This window comes from Nicotiana tabacum, chromosome 21 (assembly GCF_000715075.1).
Source record: "Nicotiana tabacum cultivar K326 chromosome 21, ASM71507v2, whole genome shotgun sequence".
Taxonomy (NCBI): Eukaryota; Viridiplantae; Streptophyta; class Magnoliopsida; order Solanales; family Solanaceae; genus Nicotiana; species Nicotiana tabacum.
In genome coordinates, this window is record NC_134100.1 from 88927039 (window position 1) to 88939968 (window position 12930).

General features: G+C 36.8%; 1 pseudogene; it reads left to right on the plus strand.

The window, feature by feature from the left end:
• The first annotated feature begins 283 nt into the window (after window positions 1-283).
• LOC107804656 (oligouridylate-binding protein 1-like) lies at window positions 284-9321 on the plus strand (annotated as a pseudogene).
• The last annotated feature ends 3609 nt before the right edge of the window (window positions 9322-12930 follow it).

Here is a 12930-nt window from a genome sequence, read left to right on the forward strand (position 1 = left end):
CTAGCACTTCTATAAAATAACCTAACCGTAACAATCATCCAAACAAGGTGTAAGGTAAAAACTAAAATACGAGTATTTTTCTAGCACTTCTATAAAATAACCTAACCGTAACAATCATCCAAACAAGGTGTAAGGTAAAAACTAAAATACGAGTATTTTTCTAGCACTTCTATAAAATAACCTAACCGTAACAATCATCCAAACAAGGTGTAAGGTAAAAACTAAAATACGAGTATTTTTCTAGCACTTCTATAAAATAACCTAACCTCAAACCAACGGGGTGGCATACGCCATATCTCTTTCATTCATCTCCTGTACTGCAGCTCTCTCCCTCTCCTTCGAGGGTTTCTTTTCTTTTCTTTTTTTTCTTTCTTTTTTTCTTTTCATTTTTTTCTTCCTTCAATTTTTCTTTCTTTCAATCAAAACCCTAATTATCCCTTCAATTTCTTTATCCTTTTTTTTTCTATTTAAATTCCCCATATTTAGAAAGATGATGCAACAGCAAAGGCTGAAACAACAGCAACAGCAAGCATTGATGCAACAATCACTTTATCACCCTGGTCTCTTAGCACCTCCTCAGGTAATTTTTATTTCATTTTTACCCTTTCAAGTGTTTTATTTTATCTGCTATTCAATAAAGTTTTTGTCTTTTTGGTTTTTAAGTTTTGATTTTTTGATATTTTTTGGGGTTGAAATCCAAATGTTAATAGAGCTACTAGCATAGTAATTTTTCTGTTTTTACCCTGTAAAGAGATTCATTTTAACTGTTATTCAATAAAGTTTTTGTCTTTTTTGTTTTTGTTTTTGTTTTTAGGTTTTGAATTCTTGATATTATTGGGGTTACATATGTTTAGGAAGCTACTAGCATTGTGATTTTATTTATGGGTTGTAGTTTGTTTGTATATTGAGTATTTGATTGTGGTCGGGGTCCTAGGTCCTATTCTTTTTTTGTTTTGTTTTTTGTTTTCATATTTTGCTTGGTAATTTTTCTTTGTTTATTCTTCCAAAAGTTTCAGTTTTTCCTATTATTCAAAGAAGAATATGTCATTTTTGAGGTTTTAATATCTTACTATGCATAGGGTTTTTGTTTGAAGGGTTAATTGGTTTTGTGGCTCTTTACAAACTTATTTTTAGTTTTATGACCCTACCTTTTTCTTTTTACACATAGGAGATTTACCTTTACACGTAAGAAATCTGTCTTTTACACGCAAGAGATCTAAAAAGGTCATTTTCTTAATTTTAAAATTGTAAAGGGGCATGATGTACAAATAACATGTCTTTGAAGGGGAGCCTTGACGTAACTTGTAAAGTTAATGACGTTACGGGTTCGAGCCGTGGAAACAGCCTCTTGCAGAAATGTAGGGTAAGGCTGCTGTACAATAGACTCGTGGTCCGACCCTTCCCGGACCAGCATATAGCGGTAGCTTAGTGCACCGGGCTGCCCTTTTATGCATAGGGTTTTTTATGTTCAAATATCAAGAAAGCTGCTTGTATTTTCATTAGTGGATTGTAGTTTGATTGTAAGTTGGGTTATGGGTTCCGGGTTCCTCGTGTAATTTTTCTATGTTTGCCCTTCCAAAAGTTTCATTTTTCCTAGTACTGTATTAGTTATGATTTAGTAAAGTTTTTGTCTATTTAGGTTTTGACTTCTTTATATTTGTTGAGGCTACAATTCCAAATGTCAAGAGAGCTATTAGAATTCTGTCTTTGAGATGGACTATTCCTTTTTGTTTTTCCTTTCCAATTTCATGTTTTAGTTTCCGACTTGAGTTCTTGATCTGTGCTTACAAGTCCTGATATCAATGATTCTACTAGTATTGTATGTTTATTTCTGGATTGTTGTTTGTTTAGTTTTTCTTTCGGGTCCTATTTGTTTGCTTTTCTATTTCATATTTTGGTTACCCATTTGATTTCTTGACATCTACTGTTACTGTGCTTACAAGTCAAAATATCAAGAAAGCTAGTACTAACATTGTGTATTCGTTTCTGGTTTGTGGTTTGGTTGAAAATTGAGTTTATATTCTGGGTCCTATCTTTTTGCGTTGTTATATCGTATTTGGTTACTCATTTGTCTTCTTAGTATGTATTGGGTTTACAAGTCTGCATATCATCAAAGCTACAAGCTTTTGATTTTCATTTCTGGTTTGTAGTTTGTTTGAAGATTGAAATTTGTGTCTCGGTCCTATTTATTTGTTCGTTTTATTATATGCTTGGGAAGCCATTTTGGTTTTGGAGAGAAATATGGCGTAATAGGAGTAAATTTTGGAGTTCATCTCGTTCCTTACAACTTATAAACCGTTGCCAAGGGTTACCATGTTAATGGTCTAGTAATTGTTCAAATTTTCTCTTTCTCTTTGTAGGTATAGTATTATGATTTTTGTAAGATAAGTAACAAAGATTTTTTTGAAACTTGGGTGCGTGCATAGCAACCATCTGCTTCTTTATTTGAATTAGTTTTCATACAATTTTAGTTGAGTCTTGGCGATGAACGTACTGACGTGACACATTCAAGGGGAGTTGCCATGGTGCATGGTAGTTGCTGATGACATAGTACTGTTTTACGAGGCGAGAGGTAGAGTTAACGCGAGGTTGGAGGTTTGGATCTTAGAGTCTAAAGGTTTCAAGTTGAACATGACCAAAATACTTGGAGTGCAAGTTTAACGATATAACTCATGAAGCGGACGTGGGCGTGAGGCTTGACACACAAGTCATTCCTAAGAGAGAAAGTTTCAAGTATCTTGGGGCAAGGTATTGAGGAGATTGACAAGGATGTCACATTTCGTATTGGAGTGGGGTGGATGAAATTGAGGCTCGTATCCGGTGTTCTGTGTGATAAGAATGTGCTACAAAGACTAAGTTCTACAGAGTGGTGGTCAGATCGACTATGTTGTATGGGGTAGAGTGTTGGCCAGTCAAGAACTCCGATGTCCAGAAAATAAAAATAACAGAAATAAAGATGCTGAGATGGATGTGCGAGCATACCAGGAGCGATAAAATTACGAATGAAGATATTCGGGACAAAATGGGAGTGACCAACGTGGTGGACAAGATGTGGGAAGTGAGGCTGCGATGGTACGGGCATGTGAAGAGGAGATACACAGCTGCCCAATGAGGAGGTGCGAGATGTTGGCGATGGTGGGGTTGAGAGGTAGATGTAGGCCTAAGAAGTATTGGGGAGTGATGATTATGATATGGAGCAACTTCAGCTTACTAAGGACATGACTCTTGATAGGAGGGTGTAGAGGTCGAGAATTAGGGTAGAAGGTTAGTGTAGTCGAGTGCATCTCTTTTTCACTCCTGTAGTATTAGTATTATTCTCGTATTTGCTTATCCTTCAAACTTTTTTACTACCTGTTTCTTTTGCTTTGGTTTTCGTTTCACCTTATCTTGCTGATTGTCACTGTCTTTTGTTAATGCTTCCTTTTTATCTGTCTTTGAGCCGAGTGTCTGTCACAAATAATTTTTCTACCTTTACAAGGTAGGTGTAAGGTCTTCGTACACACGTCCTTCCCCAGACCCCACTTGTGGGATTTCACTGGATTTGTTATTGTTGTTGTACAATTTTACTTGAGGATGTGCAACAAACATTAGGGGTTCATTCTATTATCAAAAATATTCTTCTTAGTTGCCTATATTGGGGAATATCTAGCCCTCACCTACTTATTTATTTACCATTTTCCTGACATTTTATTGCTTATTTATTTACAGATAGAACCCATCTTGAGTGGAAATCTGCCTCCTGGATTTGATTCAAGCATTTGCAGGAGTGTGTGAGTGCCTTACACATCATTTTGTATACTATAATTGATATCAAGCTTTTAGTCTTGTTTACCTTTTGTATTCCTAGTGTTGCTTGTTGCCTTGTACATGATATCGGGTTTCCTACTGCAGTTACTTTTTGCCTTATCAAAAAAAGATTTCCCAGTTGAGTCAGGAATTGAGTTTTTTCTTCATTTTTTTGCATTTACAAGAATGTCTATAAGTGATAGATTGAACAGTGACATGTCATATGTAGACTTCAGTGCTTAAGTACAATTTTTCTGTTTAAATTTGGTATATTGAACTAGCATACCTGTTGACAGTCTAGGTTTTCTCTTGTAAGAAGAAAAAGGGGCGGCCCGGTGCACAAATCATCCCGTGTGCACGCAGGGTCCATGGAAGAGCTATACCCAAGGGGTGTAACAGAAGACAACCTACCCTAATGCAAGCATTATTGGCCGCTTCCACGGCTCAAACTCGTGACCTATATGTCACACTAAGACTACTGTACCCTTGCTCCAAGGGTCCCCTTCATTTTCTCTTGTAAGAAGAAAGGGAAAAAAAAATAGGAGACTTGGCCAGGAGGGGTGGCAATTTTCTTTCTTTCCTTTCCTTTCCTTTCTTTTTGGTGATCGGGGAGGGGGATTTCAGGGGACCGTTCTTCTTTGAAGATTTGTGTGACTAGGAATATTTTGCACTTTATCACCCCCAAAAGAGCGGAAGACCTTGTCTTTTTCCAACACAACCCATCACAATTAGTGAAGCCTGAAGATGAAATTACAGCTAGATTATTTGATTGTCATTCCAAAATCAACAAAGATAATAGTTGCTATTTGGTAATAGTAAATGCTATTCTGACAATCTACCCTCGTGTATTTCCCGTATTGGTACAAGCACTCACATACAAGGGAATAATTACTCTTTCATCTATTTCTTCTATGATTTGTATTTCTAAAGCAGCTCTTCTGCCTACTAAAAAGAGATTTTATATTATTATTATTATTATTATTATTATCCTTGATAACCTTTTTGTTTTCGACGTGATTCAATATAGGTATGTGGGAAACATCCACCCACAAGTCACAGAACCACTTCTTCAAGAGGTTTTCGCCAGCACTGGTCCCCTTGAGGGATGCAAGCTCATAAGAAAGGACAAGGTATGGTCTTGTTTTACTTACTAGAAAAGTCATGCGAGTCAATTTGGAAAATCTCACCTCACTACAATTGATTATTATGATGGATTTTTACATCATTAAACAAGTTAAAGCCTTCCTGTTGGGCATTATATAGTTGCTTTATGGTAATTGTGCCTTGGAGTAAGTCTAAGTTGTGATGGGAGTCCAAAGTTCTTGAATCACTCGTAAGCTCTTGTAGATTTGAAAATCTTCAGTTTGAATGCATAATAGTGTTTCTTTTGGTAAATTGTGCATAATGATGTTCTTGGTCTTATTCCTTGATTTTATGTTTCTGAGGAAACTTGTCTAGCAAGAAGGGAATAGTTTGGGGAAGAGAGTTGCTGATCACCAACCAAACCTTACCTAGTTTGGCTTTGATAGCAGTCCTTGAATTTAGTTCTAGAAAATATCTACCCGTCTTTGTTTGGCCTTTGGAATGGCATCTTGGTACTTGGATGTTTTTGTTTAGTACATGGATCCCGTTAAATTCTTAACATTAAGAGGCTGTTTGTTGTATAAGCTTGATAGTCTATAATCTATTTGGTGCTTAGTTGGGGAATAGTAAGAGTATCTAAAATCGTGTAAATTTCAGATGTTCGGCTATACAATAAAAGATAATATTGACCTCCGTTAGTAGTCTGATATTTCTAAATGAGCATTGTATTGTTCTTTGGCTTATAGCTTATAGTAACTCGAGGATTAAATGTAGGATACCTAATAGCTAAAGGGATATGGTTTTAGTGTTTTTGCCGTTGTTGTATCAACTATATCCTTCTTGTAGTCTTTTAGTTACCGTTCTTTGTTATTAAAATCCTAACATTTGAATACCCAAAAAATCATTTTTAATACGTTTATAACTAATCCACGTGTACCTTATTGGAATTCAGACGACCTATTTCCATACTGATTTTTACATTATAAATCAGTAGTTCGTCTCAAGTCTGAAAAAAGTTTAAGATTTTCCTTCTGGTTGTGTGAATAGTCAGCATGAGAGTGATATATGGTGATCTTTTTACAATGCAGTCATCCTATGGTTTTGTGGATTACTTTGATCGCCGATCAGCTGCCCTTGCTATTGTGACCCTTAATGGAAGGCACTTGTAAGAGCTTTTATGAAATTCTGACATCAAGTTCGTTATTTGTTCTATGGTTTTGCCTAATTTGTAAATTGCAGGTTTGGACAGCCTATAAAAGTTAACTGGGCATATGCCAGTGCCCAAAGAGAGGACACATCAAGTATGTATTTTAGACATCTCCAATTTTAATCCTTTTGTTACTTTGTACATTATTGTACCAAGAACTAAATCTGCTTCTTCTCACTTGTAGATCACTATAACATTTTTGTGGGTGATCTTAGTCCTGAGGTTACAGATGCCACATTGTTTGCATGCTTTTCAGTTTACTCTAGCTGCTCGTAAGTTCCAAACTTTCTTGTATTTTGTCCCAAATATGTACTCGCATTCATGTTCAGACAGTGGGATCAATCAATGCTATATTCATGTTATCTCTTGCAGTGATGCGAGAGTGATGTGGGATCAGAAAACAGGCCGATCAAGGGGGTTTGGATTTGTTTCCTTTCGTAATCAGCAGGTATTAAGCTGTCTAAATACAATCTATTTATGCTTTGCTTTTTTAATTATGATTGCGCATCTTAACCCCGTCTTAAGCCTTATGTACTTCTTTCGGATGTTTTGTGCAGGAGGCCCAGAGTGCAATAAATGACTTGAATGGTAAGAACAAACTTTGGTCTACTAATATTTAATCTTGTTACTCCATTGTATTTGTGAGCACAATCTCATCAAATATAGAGACCATGGTGTTTGTATTCTTTACCATCCACTTATTATTGGAAAAACGTGGTTGTGCCTACTTATATTCCTTTCATTGGTTTGATGTTAAGCGACTCTTCTCTTGATTTTTGCTCTGGGCCACTCACTTTATGTGTGCACTTTATTATTGCACCTTGGTTTTTCATTTTAGGAAGCTAGCCATCATACCTCTAACCTCCTCTAATGTCCATTACAATCTAGTGTCATTTGGATTCTCATGGTTGTGGTAATCTAAATTTCTACCATGTTTGCATTCAAGAAATGAAAGTACGGTCGGTGTAGGTATGCCAAAAATTAAAGATGATAGGGTTAAAATAAATTAATTCTTAACTGTTTAGGGATAAAAGGATTCGCACGATCTTGGCTAATTAGTCGGCTTCATGCCAGCTTTGCGTTTATCATTTTGGAAGAGTTAATTCTATTGACCCCTGGTTTTCTTTCCTATCTAATTTGAAATTTTCGCTGCAAAAGGGAAGTGGCTTGGTAGCAGACAAATCCGCTGCAACTGGGCAGCAAAAGGTGCTGGAGCCATTGGCGAGCAGAATTCAGATGCCAAAAGTGTTGTTGAATTGACTAGTGGAACATCAGGTTGGTTTCATTGTATGCTTATTGGCTTCTACATCTTGTTTTCTTAAAGCTTACTATCTCAACTTCTGATGTCTGAAACTCTATACTCGTCTATTTTAAACATCTTCATGCTCTCAGTTTCTCTATTTCATCTTCGGTGTTCATGTTGCATGTGTTATAGATCAGAGGACATGCATATCTATGGAAGTCCGTGCTATATACATAAATCGTTTATCAAACTGATCTGCGCTATATATGTGACATTATGTGCTTAGTAATGCTTGGCGGTTGCCTTATCCTCCTTTATTAGGTTAGTTTATCGTTGTCTTACAATCTTCTCGTCATTATATTTTCATTATGTAGATGATGGTCAAGAAAAGGTGGTCAACGAAGATGCTCCAGAAAATAATCCCCAGTATACAACTGTTTATGTTGGCAACCTTGCTCCTGAAGTGAGTGTCTTTTGAACTTTTTAAACTCCATTTCTTATATGCATAAAAGGAATACAAAGAGCTAATATGATTTAAATAATATAATATGACTATATCAAAAGGGGAAATAATGTTGGAAGTGCCATGATTAGCTTTTCTGTGTATTCTTTCAAGCAATTTAAACTTCAGTTTCTATTCCCGGGGCATCAAGTAGTTTTTAGGGGTGGAAGAGAACACTTGGAATGAATCCGAAAAAGAGAAATAAGAGATTCACATAAACATACTTGGAATGAATCCGAAAAAGAGGAATAAGAGATTCACACAAACATACTTGGGATGAATTTATTAGCAGTCTATTTTGTAGTTATCCTATTTAGAATATCTATTTGTTCTGAATTCTAGTTGTGTTTCAGGTTACTTCAGTTGACCTCCATCGTCATTTTCATGCTCTTGGTGCTGGTGTTATTGAAGATGTTCGTATTCAACGAGACAAAGGTTTTGGTTTTGTAAGATACAGCAGCCATGCTGAAGCAGCTCGAGCTATTCAGTTGGGGAATGCCCTGACTCCTTTTTGGTAAACCTGTTAAGGTACTGTGTTATGTCAAGATATAGGAAATTTTGGCACCTTTGGCTGTATAGTTATTCTTTTCTCTAATTTACACCCCCCCACCCACAACACACAAACACAAAAAAAAAAATCCGCTCGTTGCACTAAGCTCACGCTATGTGCGGGGTCCAGGAAAGGGCCGGACCATAAGGGTCTATTATACGCAGCCTTACTCTGCATTTCTGCAAGAGGCTGTTTTCACGGCTTGAACCCGTGACCTCCTGGTCACACCAGTTACGCCAAGACTTCCCTTCTATCAAAGGAGACCTAAAATTCAGAAAAGGACTTATCTTTCACTTTACATGCCCATATTCCGCTGCTCTTTTTAATTTTTGCACGGGGTCGCCAAACTTTCTTGAACACCTGCAGGAAACAATCATGTGTTTCATTGTAATTTGCGCTTATTGAGGAATTTTCAGAACCCAATATTGGTGAAATTTAAATCTAGTGTAACCACTTCAGGATTTAATGGCACATTTTCTGTTTCCGGTTGCAGTGCTCGTGGGGAAGCAAGCCAACTCCACCAGGAAGCAGTTCCAACCCTCTACCACCTCCGGCTATCGGACAAATCCCCGGTCTTTCAGCAATGGATCTTGCAGCGTACCAGAGGCAGCTTGCTTTAGCTAAGATGGCTGGTGCTCAGGCATTTATGCAACCTCAGGGTCAGCGAATCGGCGCTCCTGGTCAAGGTATTTATGATGGTGGATATGGAAGCATTGCTTCAACTCAACCACCAATGTACTACTAATTTATCAATAAGGCTACGTACGTTTAAACTAAACACCTTTTGTTGTTACTTCATTGCATTTTGAAGTTAATAGGATCATTTCCTTTTCCTTTTTATTGTTAGCTTGTCAGCTTCCTGTAATACCTTTAGCATGTATGGTTTACATGGTTTGTATTCTGCTCGAGGATAAAGAGTTGATTAGCTAAACCGATGGCAGTTCATTGGATGAGCAGTGATCAACTATTTTTCTCTCGTTTTCTTTTTTCCTCTTTATTTATCATCTTTTCTTATAGATATCATTGAAAAAGTGGAAGACTAAGGTACTGCTCGGACATAAATTAAGTTGAAATGAAGATTAAATTTTAGAAGTTGAAGTTGTGTTTGGAATTTTTATTTGAAAAAAGTTGTTTTCTGGGCGGATATTTTTTTTTAAAAAATTGATCATATTCCATGGCGTACCACTGCTTTTCAATTATTTTTTTTAAAGAAGAATAATCAAATCTATGGCTAAACGAGGCTAAGAGGAATTTGTCTCGCTCACACCCAAGAAAATAAGATCAAAAGATCAAATCAGCAACTGCTTTCAAGTAGAGGATCTTTGACCGTTTTAGGCAGTAAGACTTTAGGATTTGTTCGAGCTTTTGTGCGTTTATGGTACACTAACTTAATCTTTAAGATCAAATTCAAAAATAAATCGTGCCTCGGGGCGGGAGTTTCTCCTGGGATTATTACACGTGTTCCCCTGGGTGATCCTCCTCACAGCTCAATATACTGTTTTGTTTTATGTTCGACTGCTAGGGAAAAGAATAGAAGAAGCATCTGACTATTTCATGCATGCTTTACTTGACTCGGGGGTATAGCTCAGTTGGTAGAGCTCCGCTTTTGCAATTGGGTCGTTGCGATTACGGGTTGGATGTCTAATTGTCCAGGCGACACGTTATTTAAACAAACTATATTATATAACATAACAATAATACCTTATGTATTCTGTAGCTTACTTAAGTTTACTTGCTCCAGTTTGAGCATGTGATAAAATGAAAAATAGGAAGGTTAAGGTTAAAGAGTTTCCTCATGTAGAATTGTGCCGATTTATCAGAACGAATATTATTTTAAAAAAAAAGGTGTTATATAAAATCAAACGGAATAATTTTTTGCGATATTCAATTTATATTCAGCATTAATTAACCATTATATTCTTGGTGAAAATAGTGCGGGCTAGCCAATTTTTGAACTGGTAATCGAAAAATAACCATCGTTTGCAAAGTCATTGAAAAGTAGCTATTATTTTTGTAACGACCCGACTTGTCGTTATGAGAATTTACGTCTCGTTCAATGACTTAAGGTCTCGAACAGATTCGTAATATGTGATATGACTTGCGTACAAGGTCGAGTTTGGAAATTCGGAAGTTTATAAGTTTCTTAGGCTTGAATCGATGCGCGATTCGTGATTCTAGTGTTGTTGGAGGATGTGAGGCCCCTCGAATTTCCCATTAGTCCGAGGCCATAAGCACACTCACAAGTCGCTTAAGTGTCGTCTTGGCTTTCCACGAGAGGTTAAGGACTGAAACAACTTAGATGATCATGATATTAAGTGTAGGAGGTGTATTGCATGTTGTTAGGGTCTAAGGAGATCCCTAGAACTAAGGCAAGTTGAGGGCTATGCAATGGGCTAAAGTTTCGCATAAATTCACACAAGATACGACTTCAAAGGCATGTAACTATCAAAATATAAAGGCTTAGGTGGTGATATACCTATCAAATTAAAGCTTTTTGAGTCTAGTTTCCAACCATCAAACCGTTTGTCATTTCGATGTCCCTATAAAACGTTATAGGCGTTTTATTGAACACTATCCTGTCAGAAAAAATGGGCCGCATTTTGGGCGCCCAGGAGGGCGCCAGGCGCGAATCAAAGTGCCAAAGTCAGGAGCAAAATTTATGGGGCGTTTTGGTTGGCGCTGGGCGCGGGCCTGGACGCCAAAGATGTGAAATTGAAATAAAAGGGACGGGGAGAGAGAAATAGCCTCATTCTTTAGAGATTAAGCCTCCCCTCTCATCCTCAAGTCATCCAAGAGTTCTCATACTATCTAAGGTGAGTTTTTAAGTGTGTTTTTATGATTATTTCACTTCTCAATCACTAGTTACAACAAGGTTTATTATTGGATTCCATAGGATTTCTTCAAAATCTCAAGAACACCCCAAAAGTTGTCTTTCAAGATTTGGTCTACAAGAGGTAAGTCTACCATTCTCTAACTAATTCATGGTAATTATTTATGTATGGAATATGTGTTAGGACTTATGAGATGATGATTATAAGCAATAAGTGCCCAGGCTAGGTGTGTTGGTATTGTAGAGATTGTAAAATGAGTTAATTGATAAGATTTGTTGGTTAAGAGTGAATTGTTGGGCATGCATGTACTAAGGAAAGTTATGGATGACCTAGAGACGATTGTGAGACCAATCATTTGTGTGGAATGTGATTGTTAGGTGAAAAAATTTCATTGAAGGAGGTTGTTGAAAAATATGCACATTAGATGTTTGATAAAATGTCTAAATGACTTAAAGTATAGAAATCTTGCTAATACTGGTGCAATTATGTTGCATTGTTAAAGATTGAAAGTTATTTAGTGTGGTGGACCATCGTAGTATTATTAAGGGGCGAGTTTCAGATTTGAGCCGTCCTGAGGTGGTTTCACTCGCGAAGATCATTTGAAGTATCGGTTTAGTTTCGTCGAGGTAAGTATCTTGCCTAACCTTGAGTGGGGGAATTACCCCTTAGGCATTGAGTCTTATGTGGAAAACTGTGTAATTGAAACTAATGTACCCGAGGTGACGAGTACGTACTTGGTTTATATGTGCAAATGATATCGGTTAAAATTCTTAGACGCCCTTAAGTATTAAATTGAAAATTATTGGCACTTATTAAATCCTCTATTTGTCATGCCTCAATCCTTGTTTGTCGAGTTTGTATTTTATATGATAACTTTGTGTGATTATCACTTGAATTTTTATGTGAATTCTGTGTGTTTGTTGATTTGATATTTCTTGAAAATAATCACATTATGGATTTTTCATCTGCAAAAAATTAATTAAACAAGTTTAAATTGAGCCGTTTATATATTTATCTAAAAATTTAAAATTAAGAAGGCGTTGTTCCTTGATGAATTATTTTTCAGTGCATGTTATTGAAATTGGTATTGAGTTATAAAGGCCGTAAATCATATTGAGGCAAAGTGTTAAATTGTGAAATATTATTTTATTGATTTGTTCGCTCCCGGATATTTTTATTAAGATTTTTGTGCACATTATGGTCGAGCCATGGGTTCCTTATTGTAAAAAATAATGTATTGTTGATATCTGTTGGAAGTTGTAATATTTGAGCACTTGTAGTGCAATATATGAGATGTCGTGATATTGTTGGGAGGTATGTTCGGGTGTTTGCACGAGGTTTCTGCCGTGCTATTGTTACTATTGATATATGCACATGCGGCGTGACAAGACAGGCTATATATGTGGGTTTGCGCATGTGGCGAGACAAGGTGTGAATATTATTATGCGCGTGCGGCGAGACAAGACGTGCATTTACTTTATTATTGTGCACGTGGCGAGACAAGGTGGGCTATGTCGGGGATTGATTCGTGATAACTTGTGATGGCCCGAGGGCATTATTGTTGTTGTTGTTGGTATTTGTGTTGGGACTATGAGGCGGTACCTCGGGAGTGCCCTTTATTGAAATTTATTTATGATTTGGGACTACGAGGCGGTACCTCGGGAGTGCCCTTTGTTGATATTTTTCTATGCCTGCACTTTTTTTAATTTTTTTAATTTCTGTAATATG